At 31.8% G+C, this 22,965-nt stretch overlaps 1 protein-coding gene across 19 annotated transcripts in view; it reads right to left on the bottom strand.

The window, feature by feature from the left end:
• The window catches only part of Sox6 (SRY-box transcription factor 6), a 570,577-nt gene that overhangs the window by 479,580 nt on the left and 68,032 nt on the right, over positions 1–22,965 (bottom strand). The window lies entirely within an intron of this gene.

Raw genomic sequence — 22,965 nt, 5'->3', positions numbered from 1 at the left:
TTTGTAGGAACCACTATGCCCAACTTTGCAATTATAGCACAAATGGCCTTAATAGATTAAGTACTGGCATCTGAAATTAAGCTGGGATATGAACCGAAGATCTAATTCAGCCCTTCCCCAGTCCCTAAAATACGCTTTTACCTAAGTGACCAAGATAATTTATTTTATTTTCCATTGACAATTGAAGATAATAAGGCCTGGACATTTGGACAGCTTTAAGTATCAGTAGCTAATCCCATTAGGCTTCTTCCCTTGACTTCCTTTTTTTTTTTTTTTTTTATGGTAGAAAATGGTACCTAAGACTTTCTCCACTCCAGTTTCACCAGTTTCCAGCAATTCTGTAAGGCCTATTTCCACATGTACAGGAAATATAGTAGAGTCTAGTCAAGGAAAGGTAGTTCTATCGTTAATTTTGTAATTATATTGTTTTCTTCATAACTTTCTGATGTTTGGGGATCCAGGAGAATAATTCTATCTGAGATATCATACAATCCTACTTGGACATATTATGTAAACTATTCAAGTCAGCAAAGAATACTGTGGCTAACACAAATCTCATTTTTTCAACCATTGGACTCTTCAGGAGTTAAGACCTATAATTCTAAAAATATTTTTAATTTTGGAGCAATTCAGATTCCAGACAACATATCAGGGCAAATGATGGTCTAATATATACCAAAACAAAGTCAATAAATTTCATTTTTCATTTCAGTGCAGTCCAGATATAGAAATTAAAAGCAACTCTGAATTGTATTATCAACTGATTACTATTGGTAGCATATTATAACAAAAATTATAAGAGATTAAATTCCTAAGGCCACAGAGCTCATTATTATAAAAGGGAAAATTACCTTAATGCATACTTCCTCAAACAGAAAATTTAGAAATAAACAAACATTTTGTGACTGGCAGAATTAAGAAGTAGTACACAAAAAATGTGTTAAGTTACTTTTTTAAGAACTTGAAGAGTTTAGCCTGAAGAAGACATTTCCAAAAATAAAAGTAGTCACTTTGGTCTTGAGGGCAGCACAAAAGTAAGAAGATACAGAAAGAAATGCCAGAGCAAATCAGCATCTGTCCTGGAAAATTACAATCTGTTTAGTATAAAGGGAACAACCAATCACCCATGGATTTGATCCAATCCTCTATTTGTTCATTCATTCATTCAGCAAATAGTGATCATGGGTTAGGAATTGTACTGAACTATAAGAACACAGAAAATTAAAGTTAAAAAAACAAGTTCTCTCCCCCTCAAGAATTTCAATCTATGATCCAACATGTGCTATAGACTTTTGTATCTAATCATTGGTGGTGACAGGCTCCATACTATTAAGTTGTTAAAAATCTTTTATACATTCTTAATTTACTAAATTTTAAAAATTTCATTGCTATAAACCCTCGAATATAAAAATGCACAAAAATCTAATAAAGAAATGTACAATAAAATACAAATGTTCAATAACATAAAAATATTAACATAAAATATTAATCCCTCTCACAATCAAAGTAATCTAATAAAACATTTTACCTACAATATCAGCAAAATATTTCATAAAAAATGGATGTGAGGGTATGGAAAAATAAGAGCTTACATGGTGGAATTATAAATAGGGTAGAAAATGTGTGTGTGTGTGTGTGTATGTGTATGTGTGTGTATGTGTGTTTTACTAGGAATCAAACCCAGTATTTTATGCGTACTAGATAAGTGCTCTACCACTGAGTTGCATCTTCAGTCCTTATTTTACTTTGAGACAGGGGTCTCATTATCTTGCCCAGGCTGACCTTGACCTTCGACTCCTTCTGCCTCAGCCTTCCACGTAGTGGGATTACAGGCATATGTTATGACCCCCACCTGCGCATAACTTTTTTGGAAATTTAACAATCACAAAAAATGTTAGGAACTAATCATAAAAATGTTAAGATATACCACATATAATGTTTATTATAGCATTTTATAATTGTCTAGTTTTGAAAATAACCTGACAGGTAAGTAAATTATGGTACATAAACATAACACTACTATGTAACTATTAAAAATCATAATACAAATCTATATTGATGTAAAAATATGGCCAAAATATACTTTTGAATTAAAAAATACAACATGAATAGTAATAATCAACTTATAGAAAATCAAATATATGTGTATATATGTAGAAATCAAAAAACATGTGTATCTATGCAGGTTTTAAAAAGAATAATTGGACAAAATGTTAACATTAGACAGTAAATTCCAAGTTCATTTTTACTTTCTTATTTTTATTAGTTAGTATTATTTAGTTATTTTATATAAATCATGTCTAATGCATCACAAAACAATCAAGCTATTTCTAAAATTTAGTACACCACTCATATATTCAAAAGAAATCAGATCTAGGGCAGCTTATTATTAGTCTGGTGGCAAAAGCCAAATAGTAACATTAAGTTGTTTTTTGTTGTTGTTGTTGTCGTCGTTTTTTTTAATCCTCAGAATTACAGGGTAACTTCAAACGAGTATCTAGAAATCAAATTTAAAAATCACAAACATTTTCACAAAAGCATGTACAAGTCTACCCAAAATAGCTAAGAGATCAAAGGTAAACAGCAAATAAAACACTGCCACCTCCCCCTATAATTAGACTTTAAAAGCTTTCAAGCTAAATTTATTAATCCTACTTAAAACTGTCTCTAAGTTACACCCATCTCTCTCTTTTATTTAACACTCTCCCCTTTTCTTTTATTATTTGTTTTGGCAAGAAGGTTCAAGAATCAGATGAGAGGTTACATTAAATGATCTTGTAACCCTGACAGCCAATGAACCTAACGTACTATTTAAAGTACTAATGTGCTTCTAAAACCATGTTTAGCAAAATTTTATCCACATTTACTTAAAATTATAGCCCTGTATGTTTAAAACTGAAGTCAAGTTAAATAACTTTCTTTAATTTATTGGTTCACTAACAATAATTACATTATAGCAAACCACTGAGTTAAAACAATTGCGTTCAAAGCATTTATTTTCTCAACTTTTTAAAAGTTTTTTAAAATAATTTTGTAGTTGTCAATGGACCTTTATTTTATTTATATGTGGTGCTGAGAATCTAACCCAGTACCTCACACAAGCTGGGTAAATGCTTTACCACTGAGCTACAAGCCCAGCCCCTCAACTAACTTCAAAATATGAATGTCTGGTCTTTTCATCAAAATTAAAATTAAGGGGCTGGGGATGTGGCTCAAGCGGTAATGCGCTTCCCTGGCATGCGCGGGGTGCTTGTTTTGATCCTCAGCACCACATAAAAATAAAATAAAGGTGTTGTATCCACCGAAAACTGAAAAATAAATATTAAAAAAATTCTCTCTCTCTCTCTCAAAAAAAAATTAAAATTAAGGGTCATTAAAAATTATCCTGTATGCAAAGTCAAATGAATTTTCCTGGAAATGTGATTTTGCATTAGAAGTATTGTTACTTCCTCCTTCCCCCTCCCCACAAAGAAAGGGAACTTCTTTATTACTACTACCACTTTTTTCTTTATACCTTTACAAGGCTAAACACATGCGTCTTCAACTCCATAATGCTTAGCTTTATTTTTGTCCTTAGTAATGAATGACATAAAAATGCAGAATTTAAGTAGATTATAAAAATAAAATGTGAAATGTGGTTTTCAAAAGAATTTATATTAAGCTAATGCCAATTTTTTAAAATTTGTTTAGTTGTCGTTGGACCTTTGTTTTATTTATTTATATGCAGTACTGAGAATCAAACCCAGTGCCTCAGACATGACAGAGGCAAGCACTTTTCTACTGAGCCACAACCCAGCTCCTAATGCCAAAAATTTTAAAAGGTAATTGCTAAAACTAAGGGCATCACAATAGTGAATAAAAAATAAACATTTACTTATTGGTACTTATATCCCCTCAGGCAAAAGAGTGTTTCTAAGGTATCAAGGAAGACAACTTAAGATACTACCTAGTTCATGCTTTATTTTCCTGGAATAACTTACTTTTCCCATGAAAGAAAAATTTCTTCTAATCTTAAATATCTCCAAAGACAGTAATTATTGAAGCCTACTCATAGTTGCCTATTCATGTATTCTTTGCTGGTCGATTACATCTTTAATAATTTTAATATTAAATATTGATGACCAAAATTCAGAAGGAAGATTGACAAAACATTTAGAGTAGATTGGCTAAGAAACTTTATGGAAATCATATTACATTAGAATGATTGCATGTTCTAAAGATGTAGTGGTGATGAATTGTAGACATCAGCTAGTCCCTTCATTCTTAAACAAAGAATGAAGGGAAGGGAGCGCGGATAAGAATAGGAAAGACAGTGGAACGAATATGACATAACTTTCCTATGTACATATATGAATACACCACAGTGAATCTCAACACTATGTACATACACAAGACTGGGATCCTAATTAGAATAAGACATATTCCATGCTTATAGATATGTCAAAATAGACTCTACTGGCAAGTATGACTAAAAAAATTAAACTTTAAAAAGAGTCCCAAAGAGCTAGTGTGACATTTATCAATATTTATTATATTAAAAACTAAAGCTGAAAATTTTTAAGACTTATTAATCATTTAAAATAATAATAAACCTACTCATTTTATTTAAATATAAGCCTATTTTCAAAATTAGAAGACTAGAATTGTTTTACATTTTTGCAAATCTCTGATGTGCCTTGGTTTTATTTTAAAACAGCTAGATTATCATGGATGCCATTGCATTTGATCTGTTGCAATACTTAGGTTTGGTAGATTTTGTGGCAGATACCCATTTTCATACAGGTATGTAGTTGGAAAGTGGCAGTGTTTTAACAGCCTTTTCAGATAACTGTAGCTATTCTTCTTTGAAATTACTTCAAAATTTGACAAGTAGTCATTCCAGAAATGTTAATTACAATATAGTATTAATAAACTTTTTGTTGTTTCTTAAATATCTTCTGGCCTTTAAATTAATATTTTAGCCATGCATGATTTTGTAACATCATACATTGGTTTAGCTAAAGAAAAAAAACTGGTTCACTGAGTTATTTCAAAATGTTGACACATTTATCTAAAAAAATTTTTTTTCATAATCACATTTTTTACTATCACCACCAATCTCACCAGAAAAGATTTTAAGTATACAGGAAGGTGTCAAGTTCATAGTGATGGATACAAGTTTTCCAAACCATTACTTTTTCCTTGAAAGCTTGAATTTTATTGACAAAAAAAAAAGTTTGTCAGCTGCTTTTCTTAAAGTGAATAGGCTCACTTCGTTTATTTATTTATTTTTAATATGTCTGCCAAATATCAATTCTAAGTAACCACGGTGTTAGTAGACACTCTTTCAAGTAAAAACTGCATGATTCTAACTCAGCTTAGTTCAATTCAAGTGTTTCCTCGAGATACTCATGATACTAGATATATATAGCATAAGTGCTTTATACATACTTATTTAGAGCATTAAAAATGTACTCAAGAATTCATAAAATTAATACATTTTACTGCTTCATCTATAATATTAAGCAAAATTGGGTTTCTTTGCTAATCTTCCCCATGAGTAATAAGGATAAAGAATTCAATGAATCCTAATATACATTTATGCCAGTGTCTTGATTTATGCTAAGGAACCAGCAATTTTACCTAAAATTGCATTGCATCTTTAGTGCAGTTGTTAATACAGTAAAAAAAAAAAAAAAAGCAAACAGCAACTTTGCATTATGAAAAAAATAATTTTCACTTTGAAGATCCTTTGAAAGGGTCTCAGGGGTCCCCAGAGTCCATGGGCCACATAAGATAACTGATCATCTACTCTGTTATTCCATTTTTCAACTAAGGGAACTAACTAGCCAACAAAGAAGAGGTAACAAAATCTACAACAACTGGTATAATATGGCAATAACTGGTTGAAAGTTAGTTTCTATTTCCTCTTTCCAAAAGAACAATACTAGGGATAAACTTTAGTTTATCCCTAAATAGATAAATCTTTAAAAGCAATGGGGTAAGTTTCCTCACAAAGTAAGATAACTTTTGTCAAGAAGATTGTAAAAAGAATCCTCACACTGAGCTGCAAGTTGAATTGTGCACCAAACATTAGGTGATTATAAATTCACTTAGAAAACTTTTATAAAATTCAAATTTGTTATCCTCACTCCAGACCTACTAAGCCATACTGTTCCTGAGTGAAACAGGAGTTTCCATTTTTTAAAAAGCTCTCTAGGTGACTTACAGTTGGCCTGGCTATATACTGATGTGCAGAAACTGCTATACCACCTCTCTTCTGAAGTCACTACCATATTAATATTCTACAATTGTATATTTTATCCAAACTCACTAGGAATCATACCCTTATGCTTTATGTAACATATTTTAAGCCTACTTTAAAAGTTGATAAATAGTCAGGGTCAAGATATCTCTGGATCAGTAGAAAAAGAATTAATGTTGCATTCCCTAGGCCCACCACTTCACCTCTGCCAACATGTGTGGCTGAATTATAAATCAGAAATATGATTACCTAAGTTTGACATGTTTTCACAACTGCCAACACTTTATTGTTCTCCTGAAGTAACAATTCAAGAACAGCTATCTGTGAACAAGGATAGTCAGCCTAAAAATAATGTATATATGAAATATGAATAAGACTATTTAGAAGAAAGCATGTCTTTACTTTAGAAAGGCATTGTACAAAGGCACCTACCTTATCACTATAAACCAAGATCAAAATATACACCACTGGGACTGGGGTTGTGGCTCAGTGGTGAAGCATGTGTGTATTTTATTAAAATAAAAGCATATTTATTTAATAAAATAAAAATATTAGATGTGTGTGTGTATCACAAACTTAAACTATTTACAGAATCACCATGTGAATTACTCCCCAAAACTCTGAGATTTTGAGGTCCTGACTATTCAAAAATTCAAAATATTTCAAAAATACAATAAGGTAGCAAGGCCTCTTGACCAGGATCAAATAAAAATGGTCAACATATCAAAAAACATTTTGGAATATATTTTGTGATTTTTCACCCAATAAGCTTGTACTTTGGGGTAGGGTATACTGGGGGTTTAACTCAAGGACAATCTACCACTGAGCTGTATCCCCAGACTCCCTTTTTTCTTGTAGCCTGATTCAGGCATATGTGATACCTCTTAACAACAAAAGGCAGTCTTGTGTGAGCAGGATGGGAGAGAAAAAGTGATTATCAAAACAATCTTCAGGGCTGGGGTTGTGGCTCGGTGGTACAATGCTTGCCTCACATGGGTGAAGCATTGGGTTCAATTCTCAGCACCGCACATAAGTAAGTGAATAAAATAAAGGTCCATCAACAAAAAAATATATTTAAAAAAAAAAACAATCCTCAGACTACCATTATAAAAACCACCTCAGGTACTTACTAAAATTAAAATGTTTTAAATACTATTAGGCTCCACCCAGATCCACTCATTGGGAATCTGTTTTTAAGCATAGTCCCTAGGTAATTGCCAACATGCTAAAATTCAAGAACTTCTGGGCTAAATGAAAATTTTTTTACTAAAATGTTTTATCTTGCTGAAAGGATTCTCAGTGATTTTGGAGTTCTTGTTTTAAATATTTTCTTAAATGTAAGATAGTATTAGAAACTAAACATGAATTTCGCTTAAAGATTATTTCTTATGCTTTTTTTTTTGTTTGTTTTTTAATTTGAGATAAAGACAACAGCTATTCTCCAGCAATTCAATTAACATTTCTGAGAGCCCACAGGATTCGTGGCATGAATAGGGATCTCTGGGGTACAGAACAATAAAGCACAATCCCAGATCTCCAGCAACTGACAATCTGAATTCATTGTAAGATAAATATTGTAGTTAGAACAGTCTCACATTGCTATGTGTTACAATTCTCAAAAAAAAAAAAAGGGGGGGGGGAAAGATTCCTCTCTCTGCTCAGTTTTCTCTCCGAGTTTTGTTCACAAACAGAGTAATAGAATTGCAGAACATTTAAAAACCAACCATTTAACAAAATCTTGCAAATAAATACTGATTTTTAATTCATGCATCTTTTTAATCAGACTACAGATTATTATAGAGTAAACAGATAGAAACATATGAGACAAGCCTGGGTTTCATATTTACTCTAGGTAGGTAAGCCAAGACAAATTTAAAGACATCTAACGAGGGTCAATTTTGATCCTAATGTTAAGAAATTTCTTCTTGCTACTCTTAGAGCCACTCCCTCTTAACCACAAATAATGACTTCAGTAATGGAACTCTGTAATTTAAAGTATCAGGCAAATAATACCAACTAACTTAGATGAGTTGACACCGCCTGTTGTGTAAATATGTACTTAGATGATTATAAAAATAACAGCAGCATTATTAACTAGATACAGACTGGAACAACTTATATGAATGCAGAGTCAACATGGCCTGAACACAATGTATAGCATATTGTGGCACCTTATATTTTTTAAGTATTTTTTAAGTATTTTTCAATTCATGGTAGAAGTTTAAAAGAGGAACAATTCTAAAAGAAGAGAAAATAAAGATTTTGTAACTATGGGCTAATTACTTAGCCTATATCATAATTACTCATCATTTACCAAATGCTTGCTCTGTACCAGGCACTGTTTTAAAGACCTGAAAACATGGATGAAGTAGAATTGGTGATGTCAAAGATTTCATAGCCTAGTAGAGACAAATAATTAATTACAGCTTTGTGTAAAATGTTAGGTGAAGAAAGAATATAAAATTATATAATCTCATTTTCTAAAATAATAAATATATATTTTTAAATGGGGACATTATTATTCTCTTCTCAAGTTCTTTGTGAGGATTAGAGATATGAAAATGCTTCCTAGGTGCCTTCTGTAAATGCTTTTTCTTTTTGCTTTTTCCCTGAAACTCAGCTGAAATGTATCAGTCATAACTTACATGGATGACACAGTGGCTGATATGGTCACACATTTTTTAAAGAAGAATTACTTAAGGGTAACAAGACCTTAAAACTATGTCCTGGGCAATGCTATCATATCATCATGTTCAACAACTAAACACTGCAGACCCACTAGGAGCTTATCTGGATACTATGTTAGTCCTTCTGAGCCCTGATTATCTTTTGCTCACTCTCAAAAATGCAGAAACAATGAGAATCATGTGGTGAGATCTTGCTAATCCTTTTACTATATGTTCCTCATAACAATTTAAAGATTTCACTTTAAAATCCAGAAAAGACCTGGCCTGATCTCTCTCAAACATTGCCTCACTCTCTAAGTGAAAAATATCAGGGATAACGGGATGAGATGTGCTCAAATTTACAGTCATGGAAACAAACATAACTCAGGACCACATGACAAGTTGGTGACAGAACTTTCATTATAAGTCAAAGTTTCCAATTACTAAGCTTACGTCTGTTCCAAGAGGAAAATAAATATCTCCAGTTACTCCATCTGTAAAATGGGATCCTCAGCATTCAGTTTTCTCACAAAATATCAATTTCTCTACTTCACTCTTGCACTTACTCACTTGACCAAAGATACTTTGTAAAATGGAAGCAGGTTATATGCTTGGATTCCAAAATATGTTTGTCCAGTGCCAGCACTTTCCTATCCCTCCAAACCCCAAATAACTACAAATTCCTTATTTTCCTGTCCTGGAATTTTCCTAATTTCACTTTCTTTTACTGACTTCCTCCACCACTAAGAGATCTGATGGAACTCTGTGTGTGTTCGTGTGCATTCATGCAGAGATACACAGGAAAAATACCCTGCTACATACTTCATAATTCTCAGATCCAAACAGTACTGTGCTAATTCCAGCACTTGGACAAAAACCACTGCCCTTTTAAATGTGAAGAGATGGAGGAAATGGACAGATCTTTCCAGTATTCAAGTCCTGTCCTAAATTTCATCCCCCTCAACAATGTTTCTGCAGAATTCACATTAAGAAAAAAAAGACAACTATTATTAAGTAAATTATATAGACCAAGTATTATTTGATTGATATTTATTTTCTCATTCAATCCTCATGATTAATTGTGAATAAAGGATTACTAGGCCTATTTTATAAATGAAAACCTGAAATTTGATGGAATTAAATATTCAAAAATATAATAAGTGGGGCTGGGGATGTGGCTCAAGCGGTAGCACGCTCGCCTGGCATGCATGCGGCCCGGGTTCGATCCTCAGCACCACATACAAACAAAGATGTTGTGTCCGCCAAAAACTAAAAAATAAAATATTAAAATTCTCTCTCTCTCTCTCTCTAATATATATATATATATATATATATATATATATATATATAAAATAAATATAAAATAAGTGGCATGGTCATCACTCAAATTCACATATTCTGGTTTTAAATTTAGTACACTTTCCCTGTTTCATTCAAGTAGCATTCCTTAATATTTCAGATCTAGCCCTTTCAAAACTTCTTGGTTCTCATGCTAAGAGAACTTCTTTTAAAGGATTCTAAATCTTGCTATCTCTGTCTACTGATAAAACCCTGTTCTTTAACCACTATCATTCTCTGGGACAGATACTATGTCAAGCCCACATATCAGCCTGATTGAAAGCCTCCTTCCTGCATCTTCTCAGAGTAGTTTCTGGGATGGAACCAAGGGCCTTGCATTCTATTGAACTATAACCACATTTCCCAATCTTTCTTCTAAAAAGAAAAAAGAAAAGATCACAGGTATTTCATATACAATATGAAAACTTACAACAAAAGTTAACAAAAATATTCCAAAGTCAAGTATGTCATAAATAAATAAATTAGGGGTGATTTCAAAGATTAAATATACAAATGTCTTTCCAACAATAAAATAATCTAAGTAAAATTTAGGACAAAATTTGTAAATATTACAGAATTGTAAAAATTAAAATAAGCTTTTACTAACACAGGAATAAATCTGCAGATCAATGGGCAATATAAATTAGTATATGGTATAAGTGACCCTTCAACTCAGTGGAGAAAGATGAACTAACTATTCAATAAAAGGCTCTGAGAATGGGTAGATGTTTAAGAAAAAACAATATTGAACCCCTACCTCATATTTCACAATAAAATCAATTCTGAATGGATTTTTTTAAGGTGAAAACTAAAAACATAAATAACCTGCCAGAAAATCTAGGAATTATTTGTATAATCTTGAATGACAATCTTTCCAAGCAAAGCATAATATTAAAATAAGGAAATGTTAGTAAGAAGGACTACACTAAAATTTTACTCTTCTGTATAAACTACGACCATTAATGAAGTTTAAAATACAAAACACATAATAAAAAAAAACATATTTTTCATACAGTAAGTCAAAAAAGAATATAAAGATCTCCAACAAATCAATAAAAAAATAGCGACAGAAATAAATGGAATATTTACAAATGTGAAAACAGAAAAACAAGCTAAAAATATATTCAATATCACAATTAATTTTGAAATGTTAATATATTTCAATATAAGACAACATTTTAGCAAAAAGTTAAGGTATTGTTAATAAGTAATACTCATGTAGAAAAGGAATAGAGAGTGTCCAATTCCTTTGTACATAATAAGGAGGAAGAGGAGGAGAAGGGGGAAAGACAAGACCACATGAACAATGTAATATAGACCAACTTTTCTGGAGAACAATTTGATAAATCTGCCATTTCCTAGATCACTGATGGCAAAATCTCACACAAAATGGGAGGTGTAAATAAAAAGCAAGATTCTCATTCTAATATATCCAGATGTTAAATGTATATGTCCTTTAATACAAAAATTCTATTTTATCCTAAGGAAATTCTTGGACAAGAGGGTAAAGACACACATGTAAAAATGTTTACTGAGGTGTTGTTGATAATAACAAGTGACTGGAAATCACCAAAAGTCCATAAATATTGGGATAAAATTCAATCAGAAAATAGAGACAATGCAGTCATTAAAATTGTGACATATATCCATCCATATTTATCAATAAGAAAAATATCCATAATTACTGGGAGGGGAAGCTAAGAAAACAAATGTATGGTATTTTCCATTAACATAAAAAATAAGTTACTATATGAGTACATATGCAAATGAATATTAAAAGGATATTCAGCAAAACATTACTGAATGTTGAGAGTATTGAGTATTGAGAAAAAGTATATATATCAAAAGGTTATTGATGAGTGTTGAAATTATAAGGGACTTTGTATTTTATCTCTATTCTTTCCACATTGTCTGGGGATTTTACATATATTTGCATTCATTTCTTATATAGTCAATGGAAAAAACTATTTTATTTTAAAATGATTAAAAGTGGGGTAAAGATTAATATCCAAACACAAATTACTTTTAAACCAAATCATAAGCTCAAAAATGACACCGAAAAAGGTAAAATGGTAGGTTGATGGTAGGGAGGGGAAATGACTAAACTTCCCCTGATTTTAAAAATTCAGTATTCATACATGTATATAAATGTGATACATTTATATTATACACATTTATCTACTTATATAATAAATGATTATGGAGCAGGATGTGGTGGTACATGCCTGTACTCCCAGCAGCTTGGGAATCTGAGGCAGGAGGATTGCAAGTTCAAAGCTAGACTCAGCAACTTAGGCTCTAGCAATTTAGCAATAGCCAGTCTCAAAATTAAAAATTAAAAGGGCTAGGGATATGGCTGAGTGGTAAAGCACCCCTGGGTTTAATCCCAGGTACCAAAAATTTTAAAATAAAATAAAAATGATATGCCTTTATAGAAAGGTTGTAAGAAAATGGCACACCATCTTTCCATAAAATCTGTTCTGACATCAACATGATTAATTTTACAATTTAAAGTGCAGAAGAAAAAAGAGATAAAAGACAATATGAATTCTATATTCAAAAACAAGTAAAAGTTTAAAATGTATCCCATTTTCTAGGAATGTTATTATATGGCTACTAAATTTTTTATTTGGAATCCTAGGCAATAGCACAGAGAAACACACATTGGGTATATATCTATCATTTTGTATAATAGAATTTTCAGTTAACTAACAGAAATACCTAAATTTCCTTGAATCAGCAATATTACTCTCAGAGTATATAATGCAACAGAATACCTACTTTTTCCTTGATAAGTAACTCATCTGCAAAATGCACATAATAAATCTGTCTCACATACTTGACAAAATACATCACCCCTTCATGTTCAAAACACTAGAAAAACTAGGGATAGTAAGAACATACCTCAACATTATAAAAATTATATATGCTAAACTTAATACCAACAAAATTCTAAATGGAGAAAAATTGAAAGCATTACCTCTAAAAACTGAAAAAGGCCAGGATGTTCTCTTCCACCATTTCTATTCAACATCATCCTTGAAACAATAGCCAGAGCAATTAGAAAGGACAAAGAAATTAAAGGGATACGAATAGGAAAAGAAGAATTCAAACTATCACTATTTGCTGAGGCATGATTCTATATTTAGAAGATCAAAAAACTTCCACCAGAAAACTTCTAGAACTCATAAATGAATACAGCAAGGTAGCAGGATATAAAATCAACACCCATAAATCAAACACACTCCTATACATCAGTGATAAATCTACTGAAAAAGAAATTAGGAAAACTATCCCATTCACAATAGCCTAAAAAAACAATAAAATATTTGGCAATCAATCTAATGAAAGAGATGAAAGACCTCTACAATAAAAACTAAAGAAAGAAATTGAAGAAGATGTTAGAAGATGGAAAGACCTCCCATGCTCCTGGATAGGCAAAATTAACATTGTCAAAATGGCCATATTACAAAAAGCATTATATGGATTTAATGCAATTCCTATTAAAATCCCAATGAAATTCTTCATAGAACAAGAAAAAGCAATCATGAAATTCATTTAGAAAAATAAGAGGACCAGAGTAGCCAAAGCAATCCTTAGCAAGAAGAGTGAATCAGACAGCATCACAATACCAGACCTTAAACTATACTCCAGAGCCATAGTAACAAAAATGGCATGGTATTGGCACCAAAACAGACATGTAGACCAATGGTACAGAATAGAAGACACAGAGACAAACCCATATAAATACAGTTATCTGCAGCAAAAACATACATTGGAGAAAGGATAGCCTTTTCAACAAATGGCGCTGAGAAAATTGGAAAGCCACATGTAACAAAAAGAAATTAAATCCCTGTCTCTTACTCTGCATGAAACTCAACTCAGTGTGGATCAAAGACTTAGGCACTAGAACAGAGACCCTGTGCCTAACTGAAGAAAACTTAGGCCCAAATCTTCACCATGTCAGCCTAGGATCTGACTTCCTAAAGGATCTGACTCTAAAGCACAAGAAGTATAACCAAGTATCAATAAATGGGATGGATTTAAACTAAAAAGATTCTTCTCAGCAAAGAAAACTATGAATAACATGAAGAGAGAGCCTACAGAATGAGAGAAAATCTTTACCACATGCCTCTTAGAGCATTAATCTCCAGGATATATAAAGAACTCAAAAAACTTAACACCAAAAAAACAAATAACCCAGTCAATAATTGGCCTAAGGAACTGGACAGACACTTCACAGAAGAGGAAATACAATGAGTCAACAAACATATGAAAAAAAATGTTCACCATCTCTAGTAATTAGAGAAATGCAAATCAAAACTACTCTAATATTTCATCTCATTCCAGTCAGAATGGCAGTTATCAAGAATGCAAGCAACAATAAATGTTGGCAAAGATGTGGGGTAAAAGGTACACACATACATTGCTGGTGGGACTGCAAATTGGTACCACTACTATGGAAAGCAATATGGAGACACCTCAGAAAACTTGGAATGGATCCATCATTTGACCCAACTATCCCACTCTTCAGTTTATACCCAAATAACTTAAAATCAGCATATTACAGTGGCACAGCCACATCAATGTTTATAGCAGCTCAATTCACAATAGCTAAGCTACGGAACCAACCTAGATGCCCTTCAATAGATGAATGGATAGAGAAAATGTGTTACAGATACACAATGGAATATTACTCAGCCTTAAAGAAGAATGAAACTATAGCATTTGCAGGTAAATGGATGGAAGTAGAGAACATCCTGCTAAGTGAAGTTATCCAATCCCCAAAACAACAAATGCCAAATGTTTTCTCTGATATAAGGATGCTGATTCATAATGGTTGCGGGTGGAGCATGGGAGGATTAGATGAACTCTAGATAGGGCAGAAGGATGGAAGGGGAGGGGAGAGGGCATGAGGGTAGAAAAGACGGTGGAATGAAATGGACATCATTACCCTAAGTACATGTATAAAGACACAAATGGTGTGACTATACTTTGACTACAACCAAAGATATGAAAATTGTGTTCTATATGTGTAATATGAATTGTAATGCATTCTGCTGTCATATATAATAAATTAGAATAAAAATAAATAAATTTAAATAAATAAATAAATACTCTAAGATTTGATCTCACCCTGTCAGTATGACAATTATTAAGAATGCAAGAAACAATAAATGTAGGTGAGGATGTGGGGGAAAAGATACACTCATATACTGCTGGTGGGAATGCAAATTGGTGCAACCATTATGGAAAGTGGTATGGCGATTCCTCAGAAAATTTGAAATGGAACCACCATTTGACCTAGTTATCCCACTCCTCAGTTTATACCCAAAGAACTTAAAATCAGCATATTACAGTAACACAGCAACATCAATGTTCATAGCAGCTCAACTCAGGATAGCTAATCTATGGAACCAACCTAGGTGCCCTTCAACAGATGAATGGATAAAAAAAATGTGATTGATTATATATATACACACACGTATGCATGTATATATATATATACACACACACAAACACACACACACACACAATGGAGTATTACTCAGCCTTAAAGAAAAATGAAATTATAGCATTTGCTGGTAAGTAAAAATATTGGGCTTACAAACAAAGTAATAACACTCAACAAATTTTCAACAATTATTAGGAAGGATCAGCAAACAGTTTTGCAAAAGACCAAGTAGAAAGTATTTGAAGCTTTGAGGGCCATCTAGATTCTGCCATACGGATTTTGTCATATCGGCTTAACTTCCCTCACAGAGCAAAAGAAGCCATAGAAAATACATAAATGAATGGGCATAGATGTGTTCCAATAAAATGTTATTTATAAAAATAGGCAGTGGGCCGGATTTAGCTACCCTGACATAGTTTACTTATCCTTGACTTAATGGATTCCCCAACTGGAGATACCCTAAATAGCTCTATAATGTTTGACTCCCTGGAAATATTCCTTGAATAATTATATTTTCTAGGTCAGTATTTTCCAAAGTGTATTCTATATAACACTTTTCCTGCAATATTAAAAAAAGTCTACGATTATATAATTTTAAAAAAAATTTGGATTGAATAGATTTTGAACAAATACTTCTATTAAGAATTTGTCATAATACATGGTTTACAGGAGACCACTCCTAAAACATGAAGACATGCAAGTAATAAAATAAATGGATTTTCAACATATAACATGAAAACTCTGATCAAAGGAAACTACTGACATCAGATGAGAATGGCTTAAAGTCAGAGAATTACTAGAGAAAGATAATAAAAAAGTACTAACAATAATAGTAGCAATAAGAAAGTCAATCTACCAATAACATATAACATGTCTAAGTCTGTATGAACCAAACGACATAGCCACAAATTACTTATTTAAATCTGACAGAAATAAAAGGCAAAGTAAATAAATCTATAATCAGAATGAAAATTTTAAAATACTACTCTGAGTAAGTGAACTAAAATAAATAGAACAGTTAACCAACATTATCAATGAATTTGGCCTAATTGACATTTAGAATGATATGTCCAACATCTGCACAATAGCCATTATTTTTAAGCAAACACCACATTATTGACTTAACAGTAAAATATTGAAAGCATTATGTTAAGATAAAAAATGTAACAAGGTTGCTAACTATCACTACTTCTATTCTCAAGATTGCATTGAGCAGTATAATAAGACAAAACAAAAATACAAAACGTAAGAATATAAGGTAAGATAAAGAATATAAGTCAGGAAAAAGAAAAATATAAATATTAAAGAAGTTAAAATATAATAATGTGAAAATATGATTGAACAGTTAGAAAATCCTAAAGAACCTAAAATAAAGAATTATAAGTGAGTTTGGCAGGTTTACTTTGTGCAAGAACATTGTACAAAAAATACAGAGTATTTCTATATATAATGCCAAGCAAAATGAAACTTTAAAACATCATTTAAAGAATTCATTTATAAAAGTGTCATTACAAATATCAAATACCTAAGTAAAATCCATAATGAAAGATATGCGAAACTTCATTGCAATAAATGATAGAACATTTTAGAGAACAATTCAAAAGACCTAATTAGTAGAGGCCTATACAATGTCATGAACTAGAAGACTCAAAATTGTAAAGAAGTCTCTCTCTTCAAATTAATCTATAGATACAATGCAATTCTAGTCAAAATTCCAATAATATATATGACTTTGTGTATATATATTGTGTATATATAACTTTCCAAGTTGATTTTAAAATTTATATAAAACTCTAAATACGCAAGAAAACAAAGAAAATCTTCAACATAAAAAACAGACTTGCTATACCAGATAGCAAGACTTATCGTAAAGCAACGGTAATTAAGACAAGAAGGAACTGCCACAAGGTGGAGAGAAATGCTCTTTGGAAAAGAATACAGAGCACAGAAAAAGGAAAAAACTAAGTAGGTAATTATGCTTGGTTTACAAGAAAGTTGGGACTAATAAGCAGTGAGAAAAAGACATAGTTTTTGATTTTTATTTTTTCAGTAAATTATTCTGGGTCAATTAGACATCCATATGGATTTTGTTTTAATTGACCCCTTCCTCATACTCAAAAATCAGTTTCAGGCAGGTTATATAGGTCTAAACTTGCATCGTAAAACAATGGCTAGAGTGTCTTAAAAGAGGAATTCATAAAAGAAGATTTCTAAATTACTAATAAACATTGAAATGTGCTTAACTTTATTAGTATTTAAGGAACTACTAATTAAAATCATAATGAGAACTCACTTCATCAATGAAGTTCTAGGATTTTTAATAAAGATTTATCAAAGTTTCCATGAACACCTCAAAATTGCTCAAAGTAACAGATATTTCTGGAGAAATTATCCATACCTTTTATTGCCTTTTCAAAAAAAAAAACCTATCTAAAAACAGTCATTAATTCAAAGTAAGGAAAGATTTCTTAAATAGGACATTAAACACAGGAGGCTAAGTAGAAAAGGTAGATCAATTTGATTACATAGATATTACTTACTGCCTTTCACCAATGGCACCATAAGAGAGCAAAGGCACCTTAACGTGTGGAGAAAGATATGTGCAACACAAAAAGGATGCCCCCACTTAAGAGCTCCTTGGACTGGTTCTGATTTTAGCCAGAGCTGCAACAGACAGTCCCCAGGAGAGCTTGGCAAGTATTTCATCTCAGGCACGCACTCACTGAACTTCCTGCCACTGCCTGCTTCAGGACCTTCTCTGGAAGCATGAAAACTATGTTTAACCCAGCAAAGTTCAGCTTGAAAGTTAGGGGAGTAATTGCTGCTAGAGGAAATTCCCAAACACTAAGGAATAAGAGTTGCAGACTCTCTTCCTTCAGAAAGAAATTCTGTGCTGTTCTCAGAGCTCCTAAAGGAATCAAGTTCCCAGTACCTATAGTATGAAATTCAGGCACTTCCTTCTTCTCAGCCTGTCACCACTCCCTCACTTCTACTTCCTGGGATAATCTCCTCAAAAAATAGTCCTGGGTCCTCAACCTAGTTCTCATCTTATGCTCTATGAAACCCAAACTAAAGACTATAACCTAGTTTGCATCAGAAAATACTAAGAACTCCTACAAATCAGGAAAAATAAGAAAACCTATTAAATAGGAAAATTGGCCAAAAAATAAATAAATAAAAAGGATTCTAAAAGACAATTTCTAAATATCCAATAAATATAAAAGTGTGCTTAACTACATTACTACTTAGAGAACTACAAATTAAAAACATAATGAGATGACACATCATGTCTGCCAGAATGCTAGGACTACAGACTTTGTAACACAATAATGACAGAGAGTATATAACAAGAGGACCCCTCATGCACTGCGGTGGAAGTATAAATTAGAAGAACTTGTAAAACACTTTGGCATTATCTAATATGCAAAAAGCAGCATATCTTATGATCTAGAAATTCCACTTCTAAGAATTTACCCAACAAAATTGCATGTACTTCTACACAAAGTACACAATAATGCAGCATTATTCATTTTAGCATCAAATTGGAAATGTTTATCAACAACAGCATGGATAAACTGTGATACAGTTATATAATGAAATATTAGATGACAATGAAAATGAACAAATTACCACTACATCAAATAACAAGAATGGATCTCACAAACATAATATGGAAAAAAGGGATTCAAACACAAAAGAACATAATATATACTTCCATTTATGCAAAGAATAGAAAACAGACAAACCAGAACTGTGTTATTGGAGCACGCATGCTCTGGGAGGTGAAACTATAAAGAAAAGCAAAACAATAACCATGAAAGAGAGATAGTGACACCTACCTTTGGAGGAGAAAGAGGGGTAATGGTTGGTAGAGGAACAAGAGGGGGTTCTGGGTGCTAGAAACTTTGTATTTCTTAACCTGGATGGTGCTTACATAGATACTCATTTTAAAATAAAATTTCTGTTTTGTTCATCTGTCTATTTGGGGTATTATGTCTTATAATAAGGAGGTTAAAAACAAGTTTAAATGCCTGACACTTAAACACAAGATAAGCAATCTAATTAAAAAATGATAAAAGTATAAATTAAAACAAAGACATATCCATTTCTACCTGTATGGTCCAGGGTATAGAGAAATAGGGCGCTCTCACACATCATTGTTAAGCGTAGAAATTGACACAGCAACTATGAAAGGACATTTAATCGCATTTATTTAAAATTTAAATTGCCATATAACCTTTAACCAACGATTCCATTTCTAGGAATTTTTCCTATAGATACTCTTGTACATGAACACAAAAAGGACTGACTATACATGGATATTCATTGCAATAAAAACACCAAAATATTAGAAACAGCCAAAAAATTCACTAAGGAGAAGAGATTAACTAAGTTATAGCATATACATATGTTAGAAAATCACATAGCCATTTCAAGGCTCCATATATTTTGTTGTATATATCCTCAATATGTATTGTGAATTGTTTAAAAGAGCAAAATATAAGCAAATGTGTATAACACAGATCATTTGTGTTAAGGAAAACAAGGACATTTCATAGAATATCTCTAGATGATCACTAAGAAATTGTAAAAGTCATGCCCTTCAGGGAGGGAACTTAAGAACCTAAGGAACTTGAAGGAAATAAATTAGAGATCTACTTTATACTTTACATATTTTATGGGTTTATAAATTTTTACTATATATACATATACATACATATGTAATTATTCTAATAAACACATTTATTTTGGAACTCAGTTTCACAAAAGTCCTCACAGTCCCTGACATCTAATAATATCTAATTCATTAGAAGGGAGACCAATATAGTAGAGGAAGGGAATCTAGAGAAAGGGAGGAGGGATGGGCATTGTGAAACACTGGGGAACAATATTTACCAAATTATGCTATGTCTGTGTATGAATATACCACAATGAATCTTGCTTTCACATAATTATAATGCACTAGTTAAAGTAGTAGTAGTAGTAGTAGTAGTAGTAGTAGTAGTAGTAGCAGTAGTAGTAAAGAGAATGATAACAATAATAATAGGAGATCAGTAGAATCAAGCAAGCAAATCAGAGAGGGAATAGGAAGGTAAATGAGAATGAGATTGATCAAATTATATTCTATTCATGAGATCAAATTATGCTATGTTCATGGGATCAAATCAATGGTCTCACCTTTGCTAAGTTTTCTACCACTGATCTACATCTCTAGACTGATAGCATGCAATTTTAAAAATATACTATTTTAAGATATATTGTAAATTACTGTTAGACAAAACAAAGATGGGAGATATTTTAGCTTGTGCTAATAAAAACCAGAGAAAACACTATTTTTAAAAGTTCCTATAAATGACTGAAGAACAAGTCATAAACCTGCCCAGATAGGTCCGCTGAGCATACACTCACTTTTTATCATTTTTAATAATTTAAAATTTTATTTTTATTAGGCATATTTGAACAATAAACAATCCTTTCTTTCTGCTGACTTCACCTATTTTCTGACATACATACCTTCTGAGAATGCAGTGAGTACTTAATACTTATGCAAAAGTAGAATGGTTGCCATAAAATTTTTTAGGTTGAATCACACAGATTATTTCAACTTGACTCCCTACTTTGTAAATACAACTCAATAAATATAATACTGTAGATATAGGACATTTCATTTTAATACTCTTGAATCTTAACTTTTATTGCATTTAAGTTAATCTCCTGTTTTAAAAGCTAATTCAACCATCTATAGATCTCACTTTGTGTACCATCATGAAGGGTACAAAAGATTTACCAATCTCTTGTCACATCAGCATACACAGGAATGAATCACATCTGAATAAGGTAAATATTGCCACTATCAAAATTCAGAAGCTGTTAATTCATAAATTAGTAGATGTGGTATGATTCTGGCCCATTTGTTAATTCACTTTAAAGACTACAAGCTCCTAAATTCACAGTTGAACCTACAGGCAGTTTTATTTATTTACTTGCTTGTTCAAATAAAAAAAATCTATCATTTTGAACTAACTGGTGTCAAGGGCCTTATTTATTTTAATCCTATACTACCCTATCACATATTAATTGAACACCAGATCCTGGCCTACTAGTACAGGGTGACTCTTAAGTTGTTTCAATATACATTTCTTCAGATTATTAAATCTCTTGAGAATTATTTTTATTTTTCCTTTTATAAATCTGTACAGTTCCTTAGTACAAATCCTTTAATACATTTTTATTACATCACATTTTAAAAACAAAGAACACTGTAGTTAACCCAGCTTGATAAAAATAAATACTTCATAGTATATTGATTTACTTTTCTAAGTCCATTCTCAAAATAAGCCATATTTTTATAATAAATTATGATCATTTACATCCTGACTTTTGCTTCCAATAAAATGACTTGCAAGGTAGGTATTCTGAATTTATATGTTGTCATAATTATTGTTTTATGTTGTTACATCTTGGAATCTGGCACCAAGTTGCTTTAAATTTGTAGAGTTTGTTACAGAGACATTTCTGGTATAGTAATTAATTTTTATTCTCCATTTTCCAATGTACTGAAACTTACCAGGAGAGAGTGAGGGGTGGAGGAAAAGAAAAAAATCCTTTTGGCAGGTCTACCAAAGGCAAATATAATAAAACTCCCCAGAATTTTTATCTTAGTCAAGAATCTGATTGTATTGAATAAATACAATGTAAGATGATTGACAGGGGAAAGAGTATAGTAGAGGAAAAAATTAAATTTCCAAGGTAATATATACAAACACATTTCGTTGATGGTTATAACAGAAGAGGTTCATTCTAAATGATACATTCTTTTCATGTGGCAGTTAACAAGTAACCTAAACACTTTCTTTGGAACTGACTGTACTTTTTAGGTACAAAAATGTTATTTACTTATCCATTCCTCTGTTTCATTGCACGTGGATGTGTTGCTATGGATGATAATGATTACAGAGCTACAAACTTTACCATAGCTTCAGTCACCAGTGTTCCTACCCATAGAGTGTCATCCTTAGAAACCATCTGGTGCTCCTTCTGCATAATTAGCAAAATATTGACTTAGCATTTAACACTCCAGGGATGATTAAAGCAATTTTTTAAGCAAGAAAAATTCTAGCCAAGTCAAAATAGAATTGCAATGTATGTATCAAAAGTCTCTCTAATGTAGATTTTTATATGCCCAGGGCTTACCTGTTTTTATTCATTTATTTATTGTAATACCTGAATTCTGCAAATAGTATATTCAGTGAGTAGAATGC

Source organism: Urocitellus parryii, chromosome 4 (assembly GCF_045843805.1).
Source record: "Urocitellus parryii isolate mUroPar1 chromosome 4, mUroPar1.hap1, whole genome shotgun sequence".
NCBI lineage: Eukaryota > Metazoa > Chordata > Mammalia > Rodentia > Sciuridae > Urocitellus > Urocitellus parryii.
Note: the sequence above shows the minus strand (reverse complement) of the source record. Positions and strands in the feature narration are given on the sequence as shown.